The sequence below is a fragment of the Tupaia chinensis genome, unplaced genomic scaffold (assembly GCF_000334495.1).
Source record: "Tupaia chinensis unplaced genomic scaffold, TupChi_1.0 Scaffold147282_1, whole genome shotgun sequence".
Classification (NCBI taxonomy): domain Eukaryota; kingdom Metazoa; phylum Chordata; class Mammalia; order Scandentia; family Tupaiidae; genus Tupaia; species Tupaia belangeri.
In genome coordinates this window covers 1941620-1956671 of record NW_006207133.1, presented here as the reverse complement: position 1 = coordinate 1956671, position 15052 = coordinate 1941620, and positions in this window count along the sequence as shown.

Below are 15052 nucleotides of genomic sequence, written 5' to 3'. Positions count from 1 at the left end.
TATAATGTGTCTTGGAGAAGATCTTCTTGGGTTGATTCTATTTGGGGTCCTTTGTATTTCTTGGGACTGGATCTTTGAGTGCTTCTCTAGGTTTGGAAAGTTTTCTTGCAGGATTTCATGGAATAGATTATCAATGCCCTTATTGGTCTCCTCACCTTCTGGAATGCCAATTATCCGGATATTTGGATGTTTGATGGTATCCAGTACTTCTCGCATATTATTCTCAAATTTTGGGGTCATTTTCTCAGTCTTCATGGTGGATTTTTCTAGGCCAGCCATTTTCTCTTCTACATCTGAGATTCTATTTTCTGAATGATCTAGTCTGCTTTTAATACTTTCAAGGGAGATTTTGACTTCTTGTATTATAGACTTCATCTCTAGCAGTTCCATTTGAGTCTTTTGTAAAGTGCGTAATTCCTCTTTTAGATCTTGCAGGAATTTCATCTCCTGGAACTCGTCAACTTCTTTCTCCTTTCTCTTTAGCAGTTCATTATCTCTCTTCTCTTTCATCTCTGTTAGCTTCACCATTATGAATGCTCTAAATTCCTTATCAGACATTTCCATGATTTTCACCGAACTGCTTGTGGATGAAGAAGAATTACTTTTTTTCCTTGGAGGAGAGGTATTTTCTCGTTTTCCCATATATCTCGTGATCCGGCAGTGATTTCTTGTCATCTGATGGATATTGTGTTTCTTTCAAATTCTTGGAGTTCAGCCTTAATGTTCAGAAGCAAGCAGACGGTGATCTAGAATCTCTTTGCTATTCTGTTGTGATCGCTGGTGCAGCAGATTCAGTAGATAGTGGGGAATACTTTAACCCGCTAGCTCATTTGGTGGAGGCTGAATTATCAGTATAAAATCTTCATTCCCTTAAAAATCTAGTTCACTGGAGCCATGTGGAACCTTCTCCTGAAGGCCCGGCTTCTTCTGCCTGGGTGGGAGGACAAGAATCTCTTTTATTTTTTAATCATTTGGCCTACTTTGCTCTATTTTGGTTTTATTCTCAGGCAGACTTTTTCCAAAGAGGTGGCAAAGATGACCACCAGAAGTACTAACTTGCATTGCACTCACTGAGACTAAAATATTGCAACTGTGTCCTCACATATTTATATCAGTCTTTAAAAAGTTTCTGGAGCCAGCCCATGACATGGTGGTTAAGGCAGCTGGATCCTCCATGGCCAACTGTACAGTTTGAATCCTGGACCCAGTGACTTGAAAAACATGCTGGGCATGTGTGTGTGTGCATTCCCAATGTCCTGAGAGCAGAATGGAGGAGAAGAGACTGTGGCATGGCCATCCCCCTTATGGGGTCCTTTCTTCTCTTTCTCTCTCTCTCTCTATCGTGTCTCTAGCAAGTGCACATGCCCTCTAGAAAATAAAAAATAATTTAAAAAGAATTTGATAGGTCACTTATTTATGTAGCCAGTCTCTGTAAATGAGGTACTCTGATTGCTCCTTCTTGGTCATACACTGATCTCAAAAACAAGGAGATATGGGACCAGCAGTTAGCCTAAAGGCTATGTCGCTGGACTCCCGTGGAGCCAACCACGGTTCAAGTCCTGGACCCGGCGGCTTAAACTTACGCCGGGCACGTGTGTGTGCGTGCCCAAGATCCTGAAAAGAGAATGAAGGGAGGGGATTGCGGCGTGGCCATCCCCCCCTGGGGGGTGATTTCTCACTTAAGTCTCTCTGTCTCTCTCTGTCTTTATGGCGTGTGCACATGCCCTGTAGCAAAAACCTCCTAAAAAAATAGAAAAACAGAAAACAAACAAACAAACAAAAAACAAGGAGATAAATCCATGTGATTAAAAGCCTGTTTGGCGGCATCCGCACGCGCCCTATAGCAAAAACCTTCCAAAACAAACAAACAAACAAAAAACAAGGAGATAAATCCATGTGATTAAAAGCCTGTTTGGCGGCATCATATAAAACTAAGAGAAGAGAAAAACAGGGCCCACTTATTATAGTAGAGAGAAAAGTTGTACAAACAATATGATCTGTCTGCCTAATTATAATTCAATCTAATAAACAGGATTCAAAGGAAGAGCATGTGAAGGAGAAATCAACTCTCTTTTGTAACAGAAGAAAGTAAGCTGGCTTTTGAAAGATAAGTTCTCTAATTGGATGAGAAGACATTACAGTTGGAAGAACAAGTGCCAATTCACTTGTGAAACTATGAAAGAGAACAGTACATTTCAGGGTGTTGCAAGCAGCTCAGTATAGCTGAGGGGAGGAAAAGATGGGGGAATGGTAAAACACGAGGATGTCAGTAGAGCTAGACCATGAAGGTCCTTCGATGTCATTGTGCCAGTCATTTCCCTCTGTTTTCAGTTCTATTTCCACACTTCCCCTGTTCTGCAGGGAACTCCAGAGTCTTTGTCAATTGGTTTCCTGTGAGTTTGAACAATAAAAGACACACACAGAAAACTTTAGGGAGAAATAAGACAGAACTAGGATAATTCTCTCTGGCTCTGCCCTACGTGGCCTCTCAGGCAGCAGCTACATCATCTCCTCTGTGGCTGAAGCTCATAAGAGAGCTCCTCCCTCAGTGAGCTCAGTGAGCTTATGTCTGCATGGCCTTATTATCTTCTAGTTTCTTAGCTCTTCCCTTCATTATGAAACTAAATTTCTCTATTAAATTTCATGTATTTGAAATACCTAGAATAATGTGTCTTTTCACTGGACAATTACTGATAAAGTAACACTACAGAATCCCAACCTTATACTAGCTAGAATGAGGAGGGCCTTCTTACATAGAAAAATGATATGTCAGATTTGTGCTTAAGGAAGGAAAAAAAACCCTCAGGCAACAGTTGAGGAGAAATTAGAAAAAGGAAGCTGAGTCAGAAGGCAAATGTTATGTAAGAGGGAAATGATGAATGTCCAAGCTAGAGCAGTGATTGAGAGGATGTGTTGGATTAATAATATATTTAGGAGGCAGCATGGGCAAGTCTTAATGACTAATTGGGTAAGAGGAGGTTTGCACATAAGCATTAGCCATTTTAATATGAGCCTGTGGGGGTCTATGTGGTAATGGAATATTTTTCCCTCATCTCCAGTCCTTTAATCTATGTGAAATCCAGCATCAAATTGTCTGGGCTCTCTTGGAGAGCAACCTGGGAGTGCAATGAATAGGAAGGTCCCAGAGTCTGCTAAGGGAGGAGTTCATTCCTAATGAACACATTTTTGGATGTAATATAGGATGTAATATAGACAGAGGGAAGAACTTAGATGGAGAAACTATGAGGCTAGTCAAAGATTAAAACAAACAAAGACAAGGTAACCAGTAGGTCATCAGAGTACTATGGGATGTTCTTGAATAGGCAGAAGGCATAATCTTTTTTTTTTTTTTTTAGGTTAGCAGAGCCAGTTGAGATTCTTTAATTGGAAAAGACAATTGAATTGGTTTTTAGTTGAGTGCATGAGCAAGAGGGGATATCCCAGGCAGTAGAGCTCTCCCCAGGGTGGGCTGCCAAGGCTCAGGTAGGTCTCCTGTTCCCTTGCTCCCGTGCATCTCTGCTTCTCCCACCTGGGGTAGCCATGGGGGGGGGGTGGCTGCAGTGGCTGTTCACTTGGGCAGGACATCAGAGGACTCGGACACTAGCTTCAAATGACATGTCTCAATCTTCTTCAAGACCACGGCCTTGGTAGAGCTGGTGCAGTTGAAGAAGCTAGAGATTCCACCAGAGCCAAAACTGGAGCTCACACCATAGTTGAGGCCAGGCTTTGTGAGGCCCCTATAGGCTGAGGTCAGCCCACCTGAGTAGCCTCTAATGTTTTTTGTATGGATACTCATGTTCTGCATCCCAGGCTCCGGCTGGCTCTCCTCTGCCTCCAGCAACTTACAGTAGATGGCGATCTTGATGTCCAGGGCCAGCTTACCTTCATGAGCTTCTTCTGCTGCTGTAGGGGGCTCCATTTGGTCTCTAGCATCTTGCTCCACTGCTACAGGAACTATACCTTGTCAATGAAGGAGGAGAGCTTCAACACATTTGAAGAGTTCTTGAGGATATTGATCTGCTCCTTGGGTACCCATGGCCTGGATGCTGGGGTCCACCTCCAGCTTTTGTTTTTGTTTTTAAAGAATTATTTTATTTAGCTTTATTTCTTTATTTACCTATTTTAACTTGACCAGAGAGTAAGAGTGAGAGTGGGATCAAGAGAGAGAGAAGGAAAGTGAGAAAGCAACTGCCAGGTACAGGACTCTAACCATGGTCAGCCATATGGGAGTTCAGTGCCCTTAACCAACACGCCACCTACCAGTCCCCCACTTCCAGCTTAAAGGAGATTAGCAGACTCTGGTTTACCGTTATGACTGTGAAGCCCACAGCACCACCCATAGCCCAGACACAGACCTATGCCAGCGCCCAGGCCCCCTGGAAGCCGCTGCTGCTGCACACCCAGGAGAAGTTCCAGGGACTGATGAAGAAGTCAGGTGCACTAGTATAGAAGTGGTTGCTGAAAGCAGGCGAGGCACTTTGTAGGACTTCTGGATCACCCTATGGACATGGTGGAGCTGGAGTAGAAGCAGGCAGGCCAAACCAGAGATTCGAGTAGGAGCCAAGACACTGCTTCTATGTCTGAAGGCATAATAAAAGAAAGAATAATAATAAGCAAGTAGGGTTTTAAGATCTCCAGTAATCTGTCATAGTTACTCTGGCTCTTCCAGATACGAACATTCTACTACTATTGTGTCTTTTCTCTTCATGGTCATAAGGACATCAAAATCTTCACCATTTTGCATCTAAGCAAAGAGTATGTCTCTGACAGAGGGACTAAGACTCTTGTGGTTGGAAAGTGTGGTTGACATGTTTACATCAGAAGATTTAGATACAAGTAGCAACGATGGTGACTCTACCTTAGCCTAGCACATTCATATACCAAACAAGAAGAGTAAGATATAACACAGCAGACATGTTCTTATTTCGAACTCATTCTCTCTCTCTGATTACACTTTTGCTAAATCATGACTCGATCTATTAAATTTAATTAAAGTACTTATGCTTGGATGTTCCCTGGATCTTAAACTTTCCTTAATGGGCTCTGGATCTTCCAGTTTTGGAATATCTCTAAAAAAGACACAAAGATTTCTCTTCCACATATAAGAACTCAACTATCACCATTCGCGGTAACTATTGCTATGTATCAAACTAAACCCAACCTTAGAGGTTTAAACCACAACTGCTTTGTTATTACTCATGATTTTTGTGTTAAAAATTCAAGCAGGGCTCAACTAGGTGGTCCTTCTATTCTACATGCATCAATGTGGGTCTATTGGTGGTACTCATCGGGTGTATAACTGGGTCTGATGGACCTGAGGTGACTTCACTTGCATGCTGGCACCGAGAAGTGGAAAGCAGGATCACTGGACTTAGCTGTTGATCATCCCACCTACAGAGAATCTCCTCATCTCAGCAGCCTCAAGATACTGGGTTGTCAGAAAAGTCATGATGCATTTTCGCACAGAAAAACATAGGAAAATATGCCATGACTTTTCTAATTAACCCAATAGTTAGACATCTTCTATGGTGGCTTAGGGCTCCAGAAGTGAGCAGGTATAAGTTACAAAGGAATTGATGCCTAGGCACAGAACACACTTCCACTGTGTTCGAATGGTTAAAACAGTCACAAACCCACTCAGATTCAAGAGAAATAGATATAGACCCTGAACTCTTGAAGGAAGGAGTGTCAAAGATGAGATCATATTTTAAAACTACTACACTTTGGGACCAGCAGTTAGCGTAATGGCTATGTCGCTGGACTCCCATGTAGTTGACCACGGTTCAAGTTCCAGACCCGGCAGCTTAAACTCAGGCTGGGCATGTGTGTATGCATGCCCAAGATCCCAAGAGGAGAATGGAGGAGAAGGGATTGCAGCATGGCCATCTGCCTTGGGGGGGGGGGGTTCTCACTTTCTATCTCTCTGTCTCTCTCTATCTTTCTGGTGAGCACACGCACCCTATAGCGAAAAACTCTCCAAAAAAAAAGAAAAAAAAAAAAACTACTACACTTCATTTAGGTACAAATCTATTTAAGTTCCATTCTAAAAGTAACCAGAACACCTGTGCCAATGTACCACTAATGAAAGTTTAGCAAATATAGATGTATAGTGTTAGCTTTTTTAACCCCATCCCCCAAGAATTCTCAGACCACTTAAAAGGCTAATAAGCATTGGGACTCTCCAAGAATAGGATATGGTATGGTATTTTGACATCAGGAAGTTCTAAGACTAGTCTTCTATAGAAGACACCTTGAGAAAAATAGACAATCACTGAAACAAAGAGAAAAGGAACCATCATTACCACTTATATTCTAGAACTTTAGGACAGAAATAAGTATTAAAATTTTAAGAATAAAGCAGACATGGCTTTCTAAGATGAATTAAGTAACCAAAAGTCACCCGTAGAATAAATAAGCAACAAACTATTACCATGGGCTAAAGAAATCAGTACAGGGCCCACCAGTGGCATGGTGGTTAATGTAGCTGGATCCCACATGGCTAAGTGTGTAGTTTGAGTCCCAGACATGGCAGTTTGGAAAATACTCCAAACTCTTGTGTGTATGCATGCCTAAAATCCCAAGATGAGAATGGAGACAAAGGAATTGCAGCATGGCCATCCCCATGCAGGAGATGACTGATCTCTCTCTCTCTCTTTCTCTCTCTCTCTGTCTCTCCCGCTCTCTCTCTCTCTTTCTTTGTCTCTTTCACCCTGAAAAGTCTACACATCCTATAGAAAAAATTAAAATATATATATATATCAGCACACAGATGTCCAACAGTTAATACAGAGGTAAAAATAAATCTCTGCTCCAAAAAAAATGTTAGTCATAAGTTATCCAGAATCTTTTATAGGCTTTTCATCCTTCCTGAACATCTTAATTAAAAAGTTAAAATGACTGACAATGTTGGCTTCCTTGGGAACTAAAGGAGCCTCCACTGAAGTCCATGGAATATGTAATGTCTTGCGATCTTTGCTGAGGGCAAAGCAACCCCATAAAACAGTAAGATATTAATTATGTATTATAGGGCTAAGGAAGAAGCCAAGGAATAGGGCCCCTTTCACTTTGGGGATTTGGGGTTTGGAAGTTACAGGACAGAAAGGAAATAACTTTGAAATTACAGGAAATCAAAGACAGGAAATTTTAGTTTTGGTCAAAAACCATAATGCTTTTTGGTGAACTCAACTTGATGAACTTCAACAATAACTGAAGAAAAAGGGAGAGTCTATTAAGCTGTTTCAGGACCTGAATATATTCATCTGGAAAGATATATGGCTTCATATCACTTTCAGCATATTAAGGTGCCACTCACAAACAAGATGATCTACGATATTCATCATTCACAACTCACTTCCCTGCAGGCTGGGAACAGTATCCCCAAAAGATCCTACCCTCTAGTCAAAACACAAAATGCAAAGGCCTGAGGGGTCTGGTTTTGATTTGGGGACAGGATGAGGCTGCAGGAAGCTGCTCTAATGCTGGAGGACCTCTGGATTCTTCATCTTGACGAGGACAAGGATCCTCCACTTGGACGATGAGGAAAGAGCCATGACACTGCAGGAGGCAGACAATGTAGGCATGCAGAAGGTGAGGCGCCTGAGCCATCAGCCTCTTTTCTGTTCATTCTCTTGTGGACAGTTGTGTCTCCACTCATATTCAAGCCATGATGCAGAAAGGCAAGTAGGAAAGCAGGAAGGAGCAGCCAGACAACCTCTGAAAAGGAAGGTGTTTCTCTTATATTTTTCCCTTTGCCAAAGAGAGCGACTTCTGCATACCCTCTTCTTTGCCTTTAGTCCACTTCCCTTCCTTTTGCTAGCTAGGCTCTAAGGAATCCCTAGGCCTGTCTTTCCCGGGTCTGTGTTAGTATCTCTAGGGCTTTGCAGGGTGACTTTAAAGGCTATGCAGGTGAGGGAGAAGTAACATGGTAGAACACAATGAGAGTGAGTCTTTTTCAGTACTCTTTCAGGTCTCTTATCACGTTAAGGAACAGCTCTCCAGCACTTGCTAACCACCCTCTTGCCTTCCCAAACATAAATTAGCCAGAATTTAATAACATTGTTTTATTCATATTGCATTTGTTTATATCTTGTTTATGTTACAAGAGATTCTGATTTTTTTTATTTAGAGTAATGATGTAATGCTTCCTTTCTAAATAAATTTAAGTTTGAGAAAAGGGAACTGACTTAAAAATAAAATGTTTGGTGTAGTTCGGGTGGCATGAATATATGGCAAAATCAAAAGGGAAGGAGCAAATGACTGAAAATGGGAAATACTCAGCTGGTGAGACCCTCCATGTTACCATTTCAGGGAACAGAAGCCATGAGAGTTTAGATAAACTGTCCATGGTCACCAAGTAAATTTGAATCTTCTTTATTCACCCATTTGTTTATGATCTATGTGTTTTTTTTTCTTTTTGATATGAAAAAGAGCTAAGCAGAATGTTAACTCTCAAATCTCTACCTGTCTGCCAGGCTTTCTTCTACACTCAGAAGACCCTTTATCTTTCTTGTATAAAGAGGTAAAATAGCTAAGAAGTGGCTGCTATTTCTATCCAGAATTACACGGGGACTTTAACGAGTTCATGGAAAGTGCATATTATGAAAAAAGCTATGCATGGATTTCAAAATTATCTTAGTGACCCTGCCTTGGTGGCATAGGCAGTGGTGTACTAATCCACAGTGCTGGGTGCCACGTGGCCAACCATGGGTTTGGATCCTGAGTCAAACTGAAAACATTTCAGGTGTACGTCCTGATGACTGTAGGGCTGGGGCAAGGGGATGGAGGTGAGACAAGACCCTGTTGAAGGTACCTGTCTCTCTCTCTCTCTCTCGTACACATGCATGCCCTCTCTCTCTTTCTCATGCACAGAATGTATTGTCTTTCATAAAACAGATAAATTAAAAGAAATTTTATTTGCACCAAAACAAACTGCTTTAATTCCACTTTGCCATGAACTTTCAGAAGTCTCACTGTGCAATATAGTAGTCTTCCTTTATCCTATATAACTAGTATAGATACATATGTATCTATACTAGTTATTTCATTATCCAACAACAAGCCTTCACTAAGAATTCTAATGCACAGAGAAGTTAAAAATTGGCCCAAATAAGATAACAAGCTTTAAAAACATTCTGAGTGAGACATTAAGTGCAAGACCCTCTGTGGCCTCTTGGAGGTTAAGTCAAATGAAGTGAAAACAAGAGGTTTTTTCTCCCTTGTGTCCTAGTGATATTGCCCACATGGACACAGGGCAAGACTGTACTACCTGGTCCCCACGGAACATGGAGTGAGACAAGGAGATGCAGTGATGGGCAGTTATTGTTAAAAACTGCCAGTTGTAGGCAGGGCCAGGGTCCGGACAGCAGGCAGCTGGGCAGGAGTGGCTATGTGGCCAGCTGGCAGTAGGGAACCTGAGGCACATGGGCAGGTCATCAAAGGTGGAAATGTTGACCAGAACAGCAAGGTCCCAGGTTCCTGGGCCAGGGGTACAAACAGGGTCAAGCTCAAAATCCAGAACAGACCTATAAGGTCCCTGACTCTCTGTATAGCCTCATTTTTTTAACTTTTTATGGAAGCATGGCCTACATAAATTAAAGGACATAAACCATAAGGGTATAGATTTATGATTTTTCCCAAACTGAACACACCCATGTAACTGGCACACAGATTCATGAAGCAGGATGTGGCCAGCATCCTAGGCACCCCTGTAACAGACTCCTCAGCTGTTAGCCCTACAAGGGAGAACCACTGTCCTGCTGTACACCTTCTATAGACATAATCATACAGTGTGCCCAGCTGATTTCTTCTGCTATACACGATTTCTGTAAGACTCCACGTACTGTTGTACATGGTTGTGGTCCATTCATTTTCATGGCTAAATAGTTTTCCTATGTGAATGTGCTATAATTCAGTTATCCCTTTTTTGGTGGATGAGCACCAGGGTAATTTAGTTTGGAGATACCACCAACAGTGCTGTTGGGGAACTTCTGAGTGCATTTTATCGTGCACAAGTGCATACTTTCCTGCAAGATATCGCCTAGGAGGATGAAGGCTGAGACTGAGGTCCAGCCTCCTCTTACTGTCTTCAGTTTACTTACTTTATTCTACTTCTCAGGGCTTTCCCACACTTGCCATTTTCTCTTCCATTCCCATCATTCTTCACCTGGTTAGTTCCCACTTGTCACTGAGACTTGGAAAGACATGCCACTTCCCTGGGAAACCCTTCCCTGGCCTTCCGTTCTGCACACTCCATGCCTTGCTGGGCTTCTGCTTTACCACGTGCAGCACAACTTTGACTAAATAGTCCCTATGTAATTCCCACTTGGTGCTACCCCCTGCCCTTGCCCCATGTAGGCTCAAAGCTCTATGAAGAGGATGTTTGAATATTCAACACTGGATCTCCAGGACCTAGAATCGTGGGTAGCACAACAGTGGCTAAATAATTATTCACTGGATAAGTGGGTGGCACCAAAGACCAGCTTCTGTCTAACAACCAAAGTCTTCAGTTTATGGGGCACATGTAGTTAATTGTTTGAAGAAAACATCTAAGTGCCCTCACAGATGCCAAGTTCCAGGTTGATTAGCTAATTCCTCAAATCCCCTGACCAAGAGCAGATTTGTCTTCAGGGTCTACCACAGAATTGAGTGTGCAGGTAGGAGACAATAGCCCTTGCATGAGGGGTATAGACAGATGGGAGACCTGGGCCTAGGTGTGGGTCTTGCAAATCATCTTCAGACCAAAGTCTGCTTCTAAGTAAGGTAAGCTGGCTTTGCACTAAGGGTGGTAGCCTTTAGTCTTCTTCCTTCTACTTCTCTTTTTTGTCTTAGGGCATTTTCTCTGATCACCTCTTCTCTGGGCTGTAATAGCTGGGACACTCATCAAACCTGCATGTATTGGCTACTGGCATGTTCCTATCCCAGATCATGGTCAGCTTTTATTCCTTCTTGGATTAAGTCACTAATCTGTAAAAAGACTTGATGCTTAACAGTTCTTTCACATATACAGGAAACAAAATGCAATTTTTGAAATGCATTTTTAGAATTATAATCCCAACTTCATTTTTTTATCTGTTTATTTATTTACATTTTTTATACATTCAATTGCATTATTTAGCTTACAGAGTGAACATTTCAATATGTGAACGTTTCTCCTCAGTCCAGTTGATCAAAATATAACAACACTACCTCCCCATCCCGACAATGCTCTGTCTCTGTATCCCTCCCCCAAATGTCCTCTTTTTTTTTTTTAAGTTTATTTATTTATTTCTTACATGAGAGAGTCAGGTAAGACAGGAATTCTCAACAGATCTCCACATCACGATCTACCCTTAATCTCTACTGGCCTGCATTGTAGGCATGCATGCCTGGTGCACTTCAGATCTCAGTGTGAACCCCGGACTCTTACCACGTGGGTCCAGTTACATTAACACAGTGCTCCCATCAAGGCCCCAACTCCATTTATTTTAGGGAGAGTTTTGCTATAGGGCACATACATTCACCAGAGAAATGGAGAGAAACAGAGAGACAGAAAGTGATAAATCACCCTCTGCCCCGAGAAGATTGCCATGCCACAATTCCTTCTCTTCCATTCTCCTCTTGGGATTTTGGGTACATACGTACACACACCCAGCATGAGTTTTAAGACATCAGGTCCAGGACTTGAACCACAGTCGAGTCCATGGGAATCCAGGAATGTAACCATTACACCATCTGCTGGTCCCCCATCTGCATTTTTAATAGATGTCAATGACGGTATAAACAGCAACAGTAAAAATGCACTCTATGAATGTTAAATAAAAGATTTCCTCCTCAGCATGTTGTATCTCTGCACTTGATCATAGCACACACTCTTCTATCACAAGACTTTCCGAGAGCCTATGGGAACTGACAGCACTGGGAAGCACTGAAAGAGGAAGCAGAAATATAGAGTAGTCGAATTAGTTTGAGACACTCTTGTTAACGTCTCAAAGCCTGGAAAAGATAGAGGTTTGAGGTCGAAGGGATTAACACTTAGGAATGTTGTGAGCTGCCTCCTCATCATTTCTTCCCAGCCAGTGGTTTCTGTACCATGAAGAACTTCATTCTACATTTGACATTAATTATAAAGAAAGAAGCAGGTTATTATGGATGATGAGACCCCCATCGAAACAAATACGAGATATGGAATGTTTTTGTTTTATAAGAAAATATAGCTATTAGGCTAAAAATAAAGTTATATATTTTGAATAGACGTGTGTATATAATGTTATTTATTAAAGTTGTTAATAACATTTTTATAAAGCATATACCCAGGAAAGGTAATAGACAGAATCAAAGATTATAATCTGGAGGAATAAAGGCTTCAGTACACACTGCCTAACTTAGATGTGTATTTGTATTTTCACCCCAGGAAATCTGTGTTGATTGATTTACTAATTCTTTCAAGAAAGTGGACTACAGGGAGACAAACTTCCTTCTTCTCTATCTCAAAGGGTGTATAGTCCCCTCCTCTCCCATGAGTAAGTCTTCTGACTCCATTTAGAGAGAAATAGTTTTGTGTTTTGCTGCAGAAATACTTCCATGGCATTTTCTTTTCTTTTTATGAGAGAGAGAGAGAAAGGGAAGCAGACAGAGACAGGTCATTTTTGACAGGACCTCACCTTACTATGACCTCTGCCTCAGTCCCGTCTCCCAACTAACTAGGAATGCATATGTGTACAACCACACCCGGCATATTCAGGTCGGCTCAGGAACCAAATCTGGGCCTTCCACATATCTTCCAGCCTCCAAAGCAGTGGAGCTAGCTGTGTGCCACCACAACTGGCCTGTTTCCATGCGTGAGTGAGGGTGTTGCCCTGTCCCTGCTGAAGGTATTACTAAATATGAGATATACAGAGTGAATTTCTTTTCTAAAATTGAAGGATGAATTTTTTTTTTTTAAATCAAGCCACAAGGATTTTAGACAAGGGACTATGAACCTGTTCTATTTCTGTGAACCTAGTTATCAAAAACCAGTAGAGGGACCAGCAGGTAGTGTAATGGCTATGTCGTTGGACTCCAACGTAGTCGACGGCGGTTCGCATCCCAGACCCGGTGGCTTAAACTCATGCCAGGCACTTGTGTGTGCATGCCCACGATCCTAAGAGGAGAGTGGAGGAGAAGGGATTGCGACGTGGCCATCCCCCGTGTGGGGTGATTTCTTGCTTTCTGTCTCTCTGTCTCTCTCTGTCTCTCTGGCGAGTGCACGTGCCCTATGGCAAAAACCTCTCAAAAAGCAAAACCAAAAAAAAAAAAAAAAACAAATAAATAAACAAACAAAAAAACCAGTAGATACCCAAAGTTAGGATATTCTAAACAGAATGGATTAAAAATCCAGGACCATCTCACAAGGGAGAAATCAGGAGAAAGAATAAGACATAGAAGCCCCCAAAGAAGAGGTGCTCACCTCCTGAAAACTAGATTTTATCCCAGAAGTCATTGTTATGTGTGGAGACTTATCCAGACTGGCTGTCCTCCACCCTGACTTGGCCAGGGTCCTCATGTGGCTAAGAACCTTCACCATTGTTGCTGGCCCAGCTGCCTTCAAATGTTAGTGTGTTATTAATCTTATTACCATCAGTTGTACTATGAAAATGCTCTGAGAGTGTGCTATGTCTTCCATGTCTATGCCTCAATGCCCAGCTTAGAGCCTGACATAGAAGATATACTCGGTAAATCTTTTTATTTTTCATATTTGCCAGATGGCACGTGTGCTCATCAGAGAGAGAGAGAGAGAGAGAGAGAGAGAGAGAGAGAGATCGAAAGAGCCCCTCCTGCCATGGAGAATGGTCAAGCCGCAATCCATTCTTCTCCATGTCTACATTCTGTCAGGATTTGGGCATGCATGCACAGGCATCCAGTGTGTTTCTCAAGCCACTGGGTCCAGGACTTGAACAGTGTGATTAGTCATGTGCAATCCAGCCAACTTAACCACCATGCCACCGGCTAGATGGTCTATAAATCTTTAGTGAAAAGGTACAATGTATTACTCTTTGTTAAGTGCTTTTATACATATTATCTCATTTAATCCTTAAGATGCCCCAGTGAGTCAGGCAGGTGAAATGAGTCCCTGAAAGGTAAAGTACTTGCTCAAGAACACAACAAGCATACACTTCTGCTGGGACTCGCTCAAAGCGCTCTGGTTTAAAAAAATTTCTTTGCTTATTTTCTTTCTTCAGCACCACTGTGCATCCTTTTTACATAGTCTGATCTTTCAGAATCAAAGGTCAGTAAAAATTCTGGCTTGGGCCAGCAGGTAGTATGGTGATTAAAGCAGCTGGATCCAGATGGCCAATGGTGTGGTTCAAGACCTGGACCTAGCAGTTTGAGAAACATGATGGGTATGTGTGTGCATATGCCCAGAATCCCAAAAGCAAGGAGAAATAGAGAAGGGATTGTGTCCTGACCATCGCTCATATGAGGTTCTCTCTCTCTCTCTCTCTCCCTCTCTCTCTCTTTCTCTCTCTGTCTCTCTCCAGTGAGCACATGCATCATTTAGCAAATTAAAAAAATAAAATACTGGGTCATAGGAAAGGTCTGGAAATAAGAAAAGCAGCTGATGAGTTATTAGCTCATGGAGCCATCTGGAGATAATGCCCTAACCCATGTCTATCCTCTTGTGAGGTTAATCCAGTGTGAAATCCAGGCCTGCCAGGAGAAGGGGGTGCCATAAGTGCCTGCTTCCAAACATCCCAGGTCTAGTGTTGTTTTCTTCCTCACCTACCCATCACTGGAGCTGACCCTGGGGCCAGTGAAGGAATGCAGCCTTTTGAAGGTCGATGGAAAAAGCAGGTGAAGATAAGATGGGTGTGAGGCCAGCACCCACTCCAGGTAATAAGAAGCTGATCTTGTGAGAATGCCTGGAACATCCACAGCTGCTGAAATTGCCCAGGTGAGGGCGCCACTTCCCCCTCTGACACCAAGTCTCTGGGAGGTATTAACCCTGCTTGGAAGTCATCCTGACTGTCAGAAAAAGGATGATTCAGCTTAGGTTCCTATTCCTCTTCTGTGGCCGCCACCTGACCTTCAGAAAGCA